At 44.5% G+C, this 15000-nt stretch overlaps 1 protein-coding gene across 5 annotated transcripts in view; it reads right to left on the minus strand.

Moving 5' to 3' along the window:
* Window positions 1–15000, minus strand: part of tanc2a (tetratricopeptide repeat, ankyrin repeat and coiled-coil containing 2a) — a 132344-nt gene that overhangs the window by 43925 nt on the left and 73419 nt on the right. The window contains exon 1 of one of the 5 annotated variants that reach the window (XM_017454427.3): window positions 10036–10303. The exons of the other annotated variants lie outside the window; for them this stretch is intronic. The gene's annotated coding sequence lies outside the window, so the exon portion shown is untranslated. Of the gene's footprint in view, window positions 1–10035; window positions 10304–15000 lie in introns of those variants that run through there. 5 annotated transcript variants of the gene reach the window in all.

Raw genomic sequence — 15000 nt, forward strand, 5'->3', positions numbered from 1 at the left:
ACACACATTAGACAAAAAGGTAAACACTTTCTACTGAAATGAAGTGAGGACTCTAGATGCCACAATGGAGTGAAACAGTGTCCCAGTGAAGGAGGCGTGGCCTCTGTATCTATGAGTCTTAATGAAGGAGGAGAAGGAGGCGTGGCCTCTGTATCTATGAGTCTTAATGAAGGAGGAGAAGGAGGCGTGGCCTCTGTATCTATGAGTCTTAATGAAGGAGGAGGAGGCGTGGCCTCTATATCTATGAGTCTTAATGAAGGAGGAGAAGGAGGTGTGGCCTCTGTATCTATGAGTCTTAATGAAGGAGGAGGAGGCGTGGCCTCTGTATCTATGAGTCTTAATAAAGGAGGAGAAGGAGGTGTGGCCTCTGTATCTATGAGTCTTAATGAAGGAGGAGAAGGACGCATGGCCTATATCCATCCATTTTAATGAAGGAGGAGAAGGAGGCGTGGCCTCTGTATCTATGAGTCTTAATAAAGGAGGAGAAGGAGGCGTGGCCTCTGTATCTATGAGTCTTAATAAAGGAGGAGAAGGAGGTGTGGCCTCTGTATCTATGAGTCTTAATGAAGGAGGAGAAGGAGGCGTGGCCTCTGTATCTATGAGTCTTAATGAAGGAGGAGAAGGAGGCGTGGCCTCTGTATCCTTCAGTCTTAATGAAGCAGGAGAAGGTGGCATGGCCTGTATCTGTCAGTCTTAATAAAAGATTTTAATCTGGTAAAAATGTGATCGTCTATTGTGTGTGTGTGTGTGTGTGTGTGTGTGTGTGTGTGTATATGTATAAAAGAGTGTGAGACTGTGGACTGTGTTGACGTCAAAGACATTTCTCTGGCCTTTCCTCCCTCTCAGGTCCCTTCCTTCCTTTTACATTACCCTTTCCTTTACATACACCCTCTCTATCACACTCACACACACACACACACACACGCACACACACACACACACACACACACTCAGCAGGATCTGGAGCGATGGATGAAGGGTCAGTGTCTTACTGCTACTGCAGTTGCACTGCGTCATGTGATGGCGTCAGACAGGAAGTGGTCGTGTTGAGACCGTTTGGCCGGCCAGCGACAGATGGCAGCAGCGGGAGGACAGTGAATACAGAAACTCATGAATGGAGCGAGCACGCTCACCCACACACACACACACACACACAAACTGCTTCCATAAATCTTTCCGAACTTGAACTTTTTATATAAAACCAATTCCCAGGAATCATTGCTGTTTTTTTCCCCCTCAGCTCAACACTGAGCTTAGCACAATACAGCCAGCTCCATAAACACACGATGCTAGCCTTAAACGCGGTCGATTTGAAATCTATGCTAGCCTTAAACGCGGTCGATTTGAAATCTATGCTAGCCGTAGTAGTCTTTACAGATTCCAGCTGTGTGCCAAAACTGTCTAGGTTCTGGGTCTATGCTAGCTTTAGACTTGTTAGCTTTGTACCTTGTAGATTTTAAAGCTATGCTAACGTTGTACCTTCTCTCTTGCAGCTCTGCCCTAGCCTTAAACTTGGTACATTTTAAATATACAGTATGCCAGCCTTAAACTTGATACTTTATTGCCACAACTTGCTAGATTTTAAATCTATGCTAGCAACAAATTTTGCAGAACCGTACTAGATTCCAGCGCTATGCTAGGCTTACATTCTTGTCGATTTCAGTTCTATGCTAGGCCTGTAACTTTGCCAAATGGCTGTAGCGGAGAAATCAGGTTGATTTATAGTATTTATAGTAACATCTCGCTCACAAACGTGGAGGTAAATCCAGCAACGTTTCTGTCAAATACATGCCTTTGGCTCAAAGCTACGGGACTCATTTCTCAGGTAAACTGTTATTTAACAGCTCGTTTTAAACCCCAACAAATATTTCAGTGAGAATATCACGGTACTATCGTCTCAATATGATAACCAGTAGCATCGACGCTACGAAAAACATCCGTTCTTGTAGCGAGGGCGTGAGTCGAGATGATTTATAAAGGCGCGAGCGGGAGAAAATCCCTACTCAGGAGTACGAATAAAATCTCGCCACTCTCTAACGGAGTCGAAACTCCCCTTTCACGCTTTCTCATGCTGACGTACATCCAGACTGACACCGAGAATTTGTCTCAGAAAGACGAAGCTCACGTTCTATTCGACCGCAAAGAGATGTCGATGTGAAATAAATGAGAGGAAGAAGGAGCCTTAGAGCTTTTTCCATCAGAGCAGAAAGAAAATGAGCGGCTCTATTGTCACGCTATCGCTACTGTTAAAATGGAAGTGTGTGTGTGTGTGTGTGTGTGTGTGTGTGTGTGTGTGCATCATCTTGATTTGAAAAATCAATGAAAGCCAACACACAGTAACCCATAAAGCCATAGTACACTGATATGTGTCTAGTGGGAGCGCTGCAATAAACTCCAGGCTCCTAATTTTACCGCGTAGAAGCTGCTCAGATCATCAAAACAGCCGAGGATAAATCCGTACATAAACCAGAGCTGTGACCCTGCAACCAGAGACGGAGGAAAGAACAGAATCGGCGAAGGACGTGCGAGTTCTACCGCTCATTCGAGCCTCGAGGTGAACCAACATCTCCCTTGTGTTCTTTCCATAAAGTGGTGAAAAAGCAGCAAGTAAACATTTATATTAATAAAATAATCTTTATCGTGTATTCTCTCTCATACGTAAGGTGTGGCTCCACTGGAGGAACCTGTACAGGAACCCAGGAACTACGCACGTGCTTCCACTGGAGGAACCATTCCCAGGAACCTTTGTACTGTAGGTTCTACTGCTGCTCCGGAAGTAGTAGTACTTCTCTGCGGATTCTGGATTCTGATTGGTCCGAAGGTGTTGATTGATTTTCTGACTGAACAGTAGCTCCATGTACCGGTTTCTATCACGGCGCTTGTTCTAAAACGCAACCGTTTCCATAGCGACAGCTCGTTCGCAGAGACGCGTCCGGCTGACGTTCTCCACGTGAACGGATTTTTTTTTAAAAATGTGCGGGATTTGTTGATTCGTTGGAGACTTTTTTAAAGGAACACTCCTGGAAGGAGTCTCCAGTTTCGGCTGTTTGTAACAGTCAAGAGGTGAAGCTGTGACGTAAAGTTTCGGGACATCTTCAGGACAGAGGAGCTTACGCTTCGCTGCCGGTCATGCGGCCGTGACCGTGCGAAAACTGAGCTCTACGTTGCTTCTCGACATTTCCAGACCGAGCACGGTTGTCTCCGGAGATGGTGGTGTAGTGAGATGCGAGTTTGTTTTTTATCGCTGCAGGATGCGTCCGATAGAACCGGGAGGTTTTCCAAAGCCTTTGCTTTTTTACAGCGAAATAACTTTTACCCAGCATGCCTTTGATAAGATCCGCAGTCCTAATGGCCATAAATGCCAAGAAGTGAAATCTGAAAAAGCTCGATCCACGTAGTGAAGTATCAAGTAGAGAACACTGCACAGATAACAGCGCCAGTGGCGTATGTTCCACCTCCGGGCTCTCAACTCTCTTCGGTACATGGCACAGGACCAATCAGGTTATAAAACCATGTCCACGTCTCCCAGCCTGGTCGAGTGTGGAGGAGTGGAGATAATGTATACTGTTAATGGTCCGCATCATGTCGTAAAACCGTCCTTTAGAAGGTTCTAGTTCAAGATCCTCCAAATGAACTCCAAACACAACTCTCCACTAATCACACTTGGCAACCCGAGTCAATATTTACATACGCGTTCCAGTTTTTGGGTGGAATACTTCTTTCCAGGATGATCCGGCGGTCAATGGAACCTTTGGAATTTTGTATCTCCACAAGTCCTAGTACGTAGTCCTAGTGTATCAAAGCCGTCATCCGGCGAGACGCCTCGAAGCTGCAAAACGATCGACCTCTGATGAAGATCAAAACCACAAATCCGTCGGCTTCGACGTACCGCCGCACCCCTAGAGGCTCCAGAGAGCGACGTGACGTACTTTTCAGATATCTTCACGATGAGCTCCATAGCGTCCATTTATCCGCGCTCCTGCTCACTCGTCCATCCGTGGCTCGGAGTAATAAGGTCATTCTCGATGCAGCAGCACCACTGATTGAGTTTCTCAACGATACAGGCGCCCGAATCTGGCAGAGAACCCTCAAGGTCACCTGTGATGGGATCGTCTGTCAATCATCTCGACCAGGCGAACAGAGGAGGTCACTCTGAACAAACTAATAATAGTCCATCACCGGGAGTCGATAAGAGAGCACGGCTGTCGCTCCGTTTTTTAAAACGGAGCTGCCGGGCGGACGGGAGCGAGACTGAAAAGGAATCCGTGTAACAGAATAAACTCCGAAGAACGGCCGTGACGTCCCGGGAAACGATTTCCCGCAGCGGTGCGGTCAACGTCTTCATCAGCGTCTGGATTATTATGTAAACCGTTCCTGTATTTGCGCTCATTAGCCCTTTTATCGGGTTCACATGATATACAGGTCACTTATAGTAACTGCGGTCCATCTGTCGCGCGGCACAAAGTATTGGCACCCCTCTTCGCCATCCACTAAAGGGAATAGAACACCATAGCTGGCTTATCTTCGGTGAAGTCGGGACCCTGTTTTGGTAGCGTTTGGTTCGGGTATGAGCGGTGAAAGCGATAAACATATTATGTCACTATATTGATGAATAAATGTATTACAGTCAACACAGAACTGTTTTACTGATCACTGAACCCAAGAAATGCTTCTGACATTTATCGCCGTTGAACTGCGGCTCAAAGTTTTTGTGCGAGCGCTGATTGGCACGGGGGAGCGCTTTTTAATCACTTTCTATTCAGCCTCGCCATTAAAATGATTTGTACAGTGCTAGACTCGACGTTCTGGCACCGCTGTAGGGCGTGTTTTTGTCTCCTGAAATTTCAGTGCACCTCTTAATATCTGGTTAACCGCTACTGAAAACTCGTCAAACGTTAAAGACAAGTCAGACGTACAACCCCGGATCTTGTCTCACACGAGGGAAAATCGAGCACTCGCCAAAATAGTGTTAGTAATGTGAAGTTGGGGTGCAAGGAGGCGGAGCTTCCGGGGTTGTCAGGTAATACCGGAGGGTTCAAAACACCAACGGAACGATCAAATCATTCCAGATTCATCAATCCATCAATTTCAATCTGCCATTTTTATTGGGAGGGAAAAAAAAAAAGATAGAAAAAAGTACGCACTTTCATCAGTATGATGCAATCAAATAGGTTATGCTGGGAAGCTGAGCTACAGAAAGATGTTTACAAACTGTTTACCAATAAAGTGAACAATTTGGCCGGTGTACCTGCTCAAGAGAACAAAGAACGTAGCTGAACCTAATCAAATGATCCCTGGTCAATTCCATCTAAGTCATTATAAACACCGACGACGTAGTCACCGGAGGAAGGAAGTATGAAGGTATCTTAATGCTCAGTCACATTTAAACTGACCTCAGGTCAGATGTTTTTTTTTTGTTTTGCAAAACACATCTATCAGGTTTAGCACAAGACAAAACCTGCTGGTCGAGCATCAGTGCACAAGTGTGTTACTGCATGGGTTAGTGCAACATGCTAGATCTATAATTAAACGAATTCATTATTCTGACAGACTCGATCTTAGCTGCACGCCACTTACGCCAGTACCTGCTAACTGGTGCATTAACACATCAAGACCTCTGATAATCTTTCATTAATACGGACGCCGCCACGTCTGAGAGCTTTATTAAAGGTTAATGATGCTAGCCAGTCAGAAGTCGGAAGTTTTCTCTGTGAACTTCGCTGTAGTGCAGGAGTACAGGCTACGATAAGAGGCCGAGCGTCTGTCTGCTCCGTCTAGAAACGTGATCCCTGGGCGTAGTCTGCTAGTGATCAATAATTAAGCGTTTCTGCTGGTCATGCCATGAATTAATGGGAGCGGAGGGCTGCAGATGCACTCAGCTAATGATCTCTACATCTCTATTCCTCTTTCGCATCTTTCGCTCTCGCTGTTTCCATTTTACCGGACGGGGTCAAGGCGGCAACATGTTGGGACAAGGTACAACCCAAAAGATGACTGCTGATACAGGAGTCATGTGACCCCTCCAATATGGCCACAGTGCATCTACACAACACCCTAAGACACGTTCTCTGGGTAATAAATACTAAGCTGTTATACTATAGTGTTACAGTGAACTCATAACAGTACAATTGTTATGCATGGAGGTGTAGAGATTAATACAGTAATACGTAGGGGCACGATGGTACTTCACAGACATTTTGAGTGTACCATAGTAGTACCCGGAGGTATACAAGGTATTACGGCACTATAGAAACGCTATATATAGTGAAATATAATGTATGTTGTACTAGAGTGCTATACAGAGGTGTATATTGTACTAGAGTGCTATACAGATGTGTATATTGTACTAGAGTGTTATACAGAGGTGTATATTGTACTAGAGTGCTATACAGAGGTGTATATTGTACTAGAGTGCTATACAGATGTGTATACTGTACTAGAGTGCTATACAGAGGTGTATATTGTACTAGAGTGCTATACAGATGTGTATACTGTACTAGAGTGCTATACAGAGGTGTATATTGTACTAGAGTGCTATACAGAGGTGTATATTGTACTAGAGTGCTATACAGATGTGTATACTGTACTAGAGTGCTATACAGAGGTGTATATTGTACTAGAGTGCTATACAGAGGTGTATATTGTACTAGAGTGCTATACAGATGTGTAGAGCCCTATGGTAGTATATGAGTATTAATTCAGTGTTATTATGGAGTATTATAGCACTTGGGTATTATAGGTGAGCACCGTTTCTCTTTGTGAGGTTTGTAAAGGCCTCCGAGCTTCATTCATCCCTGCGAGTCCTGACATTCAGCCACCTTGACACGATAAAAACCTCTTAATAAGGCCCGATCGGTGATACTGACTGAATGTCGATAGAGTCTGATACCACACGCCCACCTCTCCATTATATAGAAAGTGCCGGTAAAGGGGGTGTGGCGTGTGTCCCTTTTATTTCCCATTTCCCTCCAAAAAAAGGAAAGATTGAAAAGTAAGCAACGACTAGCAGGGGGAGAAATGAGGCAAATATCATACCCCAACACTTGAAGATATGGATGATATACATCACGATATTTACAGTGGTTTTAACCAACATACTGCCAGGAAAATTGTAGCACAAAAAAAAACAAAACAAAACAAAAAACAGAGTTCAATTATATTTTAAATAAACTTTTCTTATATTATTTAGTTTATAATCTAGCTATGTTTATTTTGTTCCCTCGTGGCCATCGCATTTATTTAAACGTCAGCAATAGGTGAAATAGAGCTAGTGAAACATAAACATATTTGATGTTAAGCTCCGCCCATTTCTCAATCGTGTCCACGATATCTCCCTGAAAAGCTCGTTTCCTGCTTTACATGTCAAGTCTTTCTTCATGACAGACATGTCTATTTCCTTTATACACAATAAGCTGAGGACATAATATCACATATTTTTAAATAAATAAAATAAATAAATCAAAATATTTTCCCTCAAAAAAAAATTTAAAAAAAATCTGGTTTTCTTAATGACCCGCATTCATGAAATGTATTTTTTATTATTATTATTATTATTCTTATTACTATTAGGAAGCATATTAACAATGGGATTACTCAAATTTGTCTTAGATTTTAAAACATTTTTAAAGATTTTATAGTATGTATGATAATTTCATGATTAAGCAATAAAAAAGAGAATAATTTAATAAACCGTCCTGTAAAAGACTTTTTCTAGAGAGAGTCTTCACCATGATTAAACTCTAGCATAGTTCATTTTAGTTTGGCAAATTTATGCATATTCAATTCAGTGAAGCCTGATTTGCATAAACAGACATCTTTTTTCTTTCTTTTTTTTTTTTAATCTTCAAATATAATTAAAAAAAAAAAAGCTTGGAAGTAAATTAGGAATCAACTGGAATTGATTAATTGTGATAAATCTGTTGTTGATGCTAGTGTCTTGCTTTAAATCTCCACAGTTCACAAAATTGAAATTTATTTATGCAAATGAGGCTCCATGTAATTAAATATACATAAATTTGCATACTTAATAAAACTGATAAGCTACCCTTTGGATGATATTAGAATGAAAACGTTTATTTCACTGTACACAGAGGAGGAGATACATTTTACTGATGAAGCATGAGAGAGGGGGTGGCGTACACACACACACACACACACACACACACACACACACACACACACACACCAACCTGAACCCACTCCACTATCTCTCTGCCTCTATCGCTCCACCGAGACCAAAGAGTAGGCGAGAAACGCTGACAGGGAGGGATGTGTGAGCATCTGTGTGTATGTGTGTAACTACTGTGTGTGTGTGTGTGTGTGTGTGTGACTCAGGATAAGTGTGTGTGTATGTGTTCGCTCACATTAGCGTAAGTGTGTGTTAAGTTTGCGTGAGCAGGCAGCTGACTGTGCGTGGGAGCTTACTGGGTGCTAGCATATGTATGTAGATATTTCTGTGTGTGTGTGTGTGTGTGTGTGTGTGTGTGTGTGTGTGTGTGTGTTCATTTATTGTCAGGGTTTGAATGTTTTTTAAAGCCACAGGGCTTTTAGATCCTCATTAATAAACTGCTGGATCAAGCAGTGACTCACCAGCAATAAAGCGGCAACACCAACTGTGAACCAAAATGCATTCAGACACACACACACACACACATACACACACACACACACACACACACACACACACACGATCAGACGTCTCTCTAATGATCCAATCTAATTAGTAGACGTTAATGATGTTTGTATGAAGTGATTCATTTTCTTTTAAACAGCAATAATGTGAATAAAAAATGAAAAGTTAGTACAGGTGGGTGTGGCCTCATATGCTAATGAGCACACTTGACTGACAGCTCTCCAGCCGACAACCCCAGCCTGCTAGCTCACTCGTGAAGAAATAACCAACAGTACAAGAAGTGAGAAACTGGATTGTTCAAAGGTTTCTTCACTTCTGCTCGCTAGTTACCTTTCACTCGCTAGTTACCTTTCACTCGCTCGTTACCTTTCACTCGCTAGTTACCTTTCACTCGCTCGTTACCTTTCACTCGCTCGTTACCTTTCACTCGCTCGTTACCTTTCACTCGCTAGTTAGCTTTCACTCGCTCGTTACCTTTCACTCGCTAGTTACCTTTCACTCGCTCGTTACCTTTCACTCGCTCGTTACCTTTCACTCGCTCGTTACCTTTCACTCGCTAGTTTGCTTTCACTCGCTCGTTACCTTTCACTCGCTCGTTACCTTTCACTCGCTCGTTACCTTTCACTCGCTAGTTACCTTTCACTAGCTCGTTATCTTTCACTCGCTAGTTACCTTTCACTCGCTAGTTAGCTTTCACTCGCTCGTTACCTTTCACTCGCTAGTTAGCTTTCACTCGCTAGTTACCTTTCACTCGCTCGTTACCTTTCACTCGCTAGTTTGCTTTCACTCGCTCGTTACCTTTCACTCGCTAGTTACCTTTCACTCGCTAGTTTGCTTTCACTCGCTAGTTACCTTTCACTCGCTAGTTTGCTTTCACTCGCTTGTTTGCTTTCACTCGCTAGTTTGCTTTCACTCGCTAGTTAGCTTTCACTCGCTCGTTACCTTTCACTCGCTCGTTACCTTTCACTCGCTAGTTACCTTTCACTCGCTAGTTTGCTTTCACTCGCTCGTTACCTTTCACTCGCTAGTTACCTTTCACTCGCTGTTTATCTTTCTCTAACTGTTTATCTTTAACTGTTTATCTTTCTCTAACTGTTTATCTTTCCCTCCCCAGACTGCGTTCACTCAGCAGTATAAATATCTGCCAAAAACTAAAAAAGTGTCCTCAAAAGAAACTGCACCCAGCTAAACTTAGTTCACCTGTCCCGGCCACGCCTTCTCTATGACGTAAGCCCCGCCCCTTACTGTAATCCATCGACCCTGTTAAAAAGTGAACGACCCTTTTGGTTTTCCTCAGTGCCGGAGCGAGAGCAAATTAACACGAGGAATAGTTTTACGCATATACATAAACCCCCATCTTTATTCCGTACCATTTCATCCCTTCACCCAACTCCGGGACTCACCTCTTCACGCAGACAGTGTGTACACGCCAGGCTGAGTGACGGCACCATGACTGACACCTAGACGACTGGAGGAACAAACAGCGGACGAACCGACGGCGCACCGAGCAACGAGCGAGTCCTCTCTGCAGTGCCGATGAGGACTGCCAGATCCCAGCGCCTGCGCCGACTACACCACACACACTCTCTTTCTCGCTCTTGTGCAGGAGTGAGGCGGACAGACGCAGCCCTCCTTCCACTTGTTCTCTCCCACACGATAACAGCTATTCAGCTGTCTCTCTCTCTTTCCCTCCCTCATCCCTCGCTCCCTACGCACAACCTCGTAACCTGTCCTGCATGCGATCCACCCACTTCCCTCTGATTCAGCAACACAAAGACCGAGAGAGGGAAGAACACAGCGTTTCAGGATACAGTGTGTCAACACACACACACACACGCACACACACACACACAACATTAAAAAGCGCAGTGCCAAGTTTTCACTGGTTTATCTGCTTCTGGTTTTAAACGATGACACGGCAGTGAAAATGGAGGAGTGTGTTGTGTGGCTCGGCTCTAAAAGTGCAGCACTGATCAAGCACACACTCTCAAAGTCACACGCAGGGGTCAGATGGCTTGCTAGCCAAAACCACTTTCGGCACCACGTTACACCCTGTTCCTCCTCAGCGGGGAACAGAATCACAGGCACGGATTGCAAAAACATTCATTATTACAGTTCACTCTGCACTGATATGAAAGAAAGGTGCATGCTGTAACGATAACAATGCTCGTACCAGTCCTAGCCAGGATTGGCTAACTAACTAGCCTAGCTTGCTGTCTATCCACTGATTCGCTCATTTTCAGTATCCCGGTCAGGATGGCAGCGGATCCCGGGGAACACCGGGTGCGATGAGAAGACTTATCTTCGGAAGCTGAAAATCAAGAGAACTCGAGCTGCTATTTTAGACACTTGACCTTGTTGTGACCTTGACCCTGTTGGATCAGTTCCAAAACTGAACTGCTTCTTTTTCCTGTTATATAGATCAACAGTCAAGCACTCATTCTCGAGATATTACACTATGAGGTGAGAGGAACACAGACAGACAGATGGAGGAACGGGCAGACGACCCGAAACCATGACGCCTCCACCGCCATCTAGTGGCAGAGGCATAACGAGGAGTCAATAAATAAATACAGAAGGTATCTTCAACACTACTCAAGAAGTGTACATGCGTCGAACAACGTCATTTTAGTGGTAACGGAACACATCACATCACTGTAGCGGAGGCTCAGCGGTGAAGGCTCCGGGTTACCGATCAGACGGTCCGGGGGTTCGAGCCCCAGCTCCGCAAAGCCACTGTTGGGCCCTTGCGCAAGGCCCTTAACCCTCTCTGCTCCAGGGGTACCGTACCACGGCCGACCCTGCGCTCCGGGATGTGCGAAGAAAAGAATCTCACTGTGCTGTAATGTAAATAAAGGCGTCTCTTACATCATCCTTTACTCCACAGTAGCACGGGAAGTCAAGTCCTTTATTATTATTATTTTTTTTATAAAACTTCAGTCAAAATTCCAGAGTTACAACGATACAATTACGGCCATGATCACAAAGTTCCAAATAAACAAATGGCCATGTGTGTTTAGTTCAGCTCACGGCTCTGTAATTAGGACTCCTCCCTCAGAAGCAACATCTCATCTGGCTCTGAAGGATTTCTGAGAGACATGCGAGATTAAGAAGCTCACCAGAATCTTTTTTTTTTTTTTTTTTAATAAACTATTTCATCATCCCCGGTGACATGAATTAGCCTGGGGATTTGCTCCACTTTACAGGAATCTACGTTATCAGTTCTTTATTTTCAGACGAGGGGTCACGTCCTCGAGTCTCCTCCCGGTTCTTCAGCAGAACCCGCCGTCGGTCTATAATTACAGCCGTATCGACGTGATCGGAAGGTTCCCCGGTCCCGCTCGGGCTTCTTCGCGGCTGTCCGCGACTCGACTTGATAATCCGACTTTGAACGGGAGCCGTCTGAAACCTGGCACAGCGGCTCGGGGGAGAAAAAAAAAGAAAAAAGGGCGATGATAATCTTTTTAAAGAATCGAAGCAGAACGACGGGTCTGGTCTCGAGGGGAAGGCCGTCTTGCAGCCCGGCGTCTCCTCCGTGGCTCGCTGTGCTATCTGATTGGCTCAGAGTTCCTGCCCTCGCTCCTGTCAGCAAGGGCAAATAGGGGCAAATCTAGGGAAGGGTAGGGGAATGAGGCTACCCTCGTACACATCACAGGACTGGGGTTAAAGGATTGAACGACATTAAAGTATGATAATAATAATAATAATAATAATAATAATAACAACAACGATAGTACTGAATAGTCTTCTAGACCCCTTGACGACTTTAGAGACGATTTCTTCCATATGAGCAAAAATAACGAGCAATAGTTGGCTAGTTTGCATCACAATCGTACCCGGTTACTACGTACGCTTTAGAAAGAAAAAGATCTCTTTGAGGGTTTATTTGATAAATAAGGATCGTTAGCTTCCGAAATTTTTAAAAAAAAAGAAGCTCGGAAAACACTCTCTAGGGTGTACAACGCCCAGATCGACCGGTGCGCTAGTTAGCGAACGAGCTAGCCAGCAAGCTTTGGTAACGCTGTGTAAACTTCATTCCACCTAACATGGCACCGTGCCAACTACACCGCGGTACACTCCACCTCCCCTTACCTTATTCCTGAGAGATCCGGGACAAAGAGAGCAGAAATCCTTGCAGTAAGAACCTCGCTGAAGGGATAAAGAGAAATCTAGCTGTTCAAAAACCCCCCTAAAACAAAACAGGTTTCGCCGGTGAATACACAAAGCGGCTCACTTTCATCAGTTTTTGGATGGCAGCCTTCGGAAAACATCCCGAGGTTCCATTTCACGTTTAGGCCTTTTATTGGATTTGGCTTTTGTGGTAAAGCACAACAGAAGCACTTAAATCTCAGTGGCAGCTATAAAAGTCTCAGGATACACTAATCTTCCTGGCTGATAGGTGTGTATTATATTCACACAACCACATCGGGCCCAGACGTAGGCAGATCCGAATTAATTCAGCTGTTTGGGCTTTTTTTATAAAAAAAAAACAGACCTGCCCAGAGGGCGCAACCGTCCACCTCGGATCACCTCGGCTTTATTCATACGGCGCTTCGCGTGTGTATATTTACCTCCTGCGAATGTTAAACATCGGCCGGGAGTTTCCCTGACGACACGCCTTTCACCTATGACTCTGTCAGGAAGCCTTAACGATCCAAAGAACCCGTAAGGAACCCTTGAGTTTCTTACACCGGTTAGATCACTCCAAAATCCCTCGTCCCTTTGAAATGACGTGTGATGCAAGCGGGGGGATTTTTAGACTTGATAAACAAACCAGTGGCGGTTTAAAAGCTAAATCCACTGTACGTATGTAATGTACTGTAAGTTTTATGACTGATAAATGGTTTTGAATATCTAACCAGCCTACTCGGTGTTACGGTGAAGTCTGGCTGAACGCACATATATTATGTTGCATTTCAATGATGTTACGCTAATGATATGCAAACTAAATCATTTCTGAATGTTTAAGTTCATACATACTGTACGGTGAGTTTAAATACAGAAGAGAGAGAGAGAAAATAAATAAATAAATTTACCGTGTACCATCATTTGGACACTTAATTTAGCTTTTAAACAGTTTAGCAGTTTGGCTATGGAATGAATATGGATGGGTAAAAACCCCTCAAAGATCTGAATGTAAAAGTTAAGGTCTGGAGAACGTGTAGAAAACGACCACAGACAGCCTCTGGATGACTTTCAGACTGGGAGAACAGAACGCTGATATCGTTTACCTCGGTGTCTTGCATAAGCAGTGGCACTGTGCCTGATTGGATTCACTGTTAAGCCTGACAGAACTGCTGAAGCTCAGCTAGGGAAAAGCCTTTCATTAGCGGGTTGAGCTCATCCTCTCCCGACAGGCCACGGAGAACCCTGAACTCGGAGGAGCTGGATTAATCGCGCCGATACAGAGACAGAAAAGGACACGGCCTTTGCTCGGGTAGTGGATAGCTTTGGCTTTTAAATCAGATCTGTTGAACATATCAGCATAGCGGCGTGTCTGGGCTTTCTGGATCAGCGCGATGTTCAGTCGTCCATCCTCTCGGCGCACTTCCTTTACAACCGGACTGAACGTGCGTCCGTGGAAATACGACTCGGCGATGCCAAAATAAGCAAGGATTGATATCAAGTCTTCATTCGGGGGCGGTGGTGGTTTGGCGGTTAAGGCTCGGCGTGACTGATCACTGCCAAGCTGCCACTGTTGGGCCCTTGAGCAAGGCCCTTAACCCTCCCTGCTCCGGGGGTGCCGCATCACGGCCGACCCTGCGCTCTGACCCTGAATTCCCGGCATCCTTGGGTATGCGAAGAAAAGAATTTCACAGTGCTCTGAGCAATAATGCCTCATTATCATTATTCTGTGATGAAACCCCAGACAAGTAAGCAATAAAACACTCGGTGTCATCCTCTTATAGGAAAAGAATCAATCGCGAGGTGGTGTGATGAAGTCGCGTGTCGCGTGCCGTACCGTACCAGCCTCTCGCTCTCTCTCGCTCTCTCGACGTTAATAAAACAACCAAGAAACCACGAAGCGTACATTCCTCTGTCCTGAAGCTTTACTGCTCCAAAGCTCCGACACTGGAGACTCCTTCACAATATCAATGACGTCCCACGTATTTAGGATCCGTTTACGTATGGAGGGTCTGCTACTGTACACGAGGCCCTGGTGACGAGCGGTTACTATAGAAACGAGTACGTATTTAAACCTGTGATTTGCAGCTCCACTACTGTACTCCCTTCTAACCAATCAGAATCGATATTCGAGTAGGGTTGTCGTATACAAGGTACACCACAAAGGTATTTAGTAACTCTTAGGAAAAATCGTTTGACGGTTTCCCTACAGAGAGAGAGAGAGAAACCTTTTTGTCTGTTCA

This window comes from Ictalurus punctatus, chromosome 24 (assembly GCF_001660625.3).
Source record: "Ictalurus punctatus breed USDA103 chromosome 24, Coco_2.0, whole genome shotgun sequence".
Classification (NCBI taxonomy): Eukaryota; Metazoa; Chordata; class Actinopteri; order Siluriformes; family Ictaluridae; genus Ictalurus; species Ictalurus punctatus.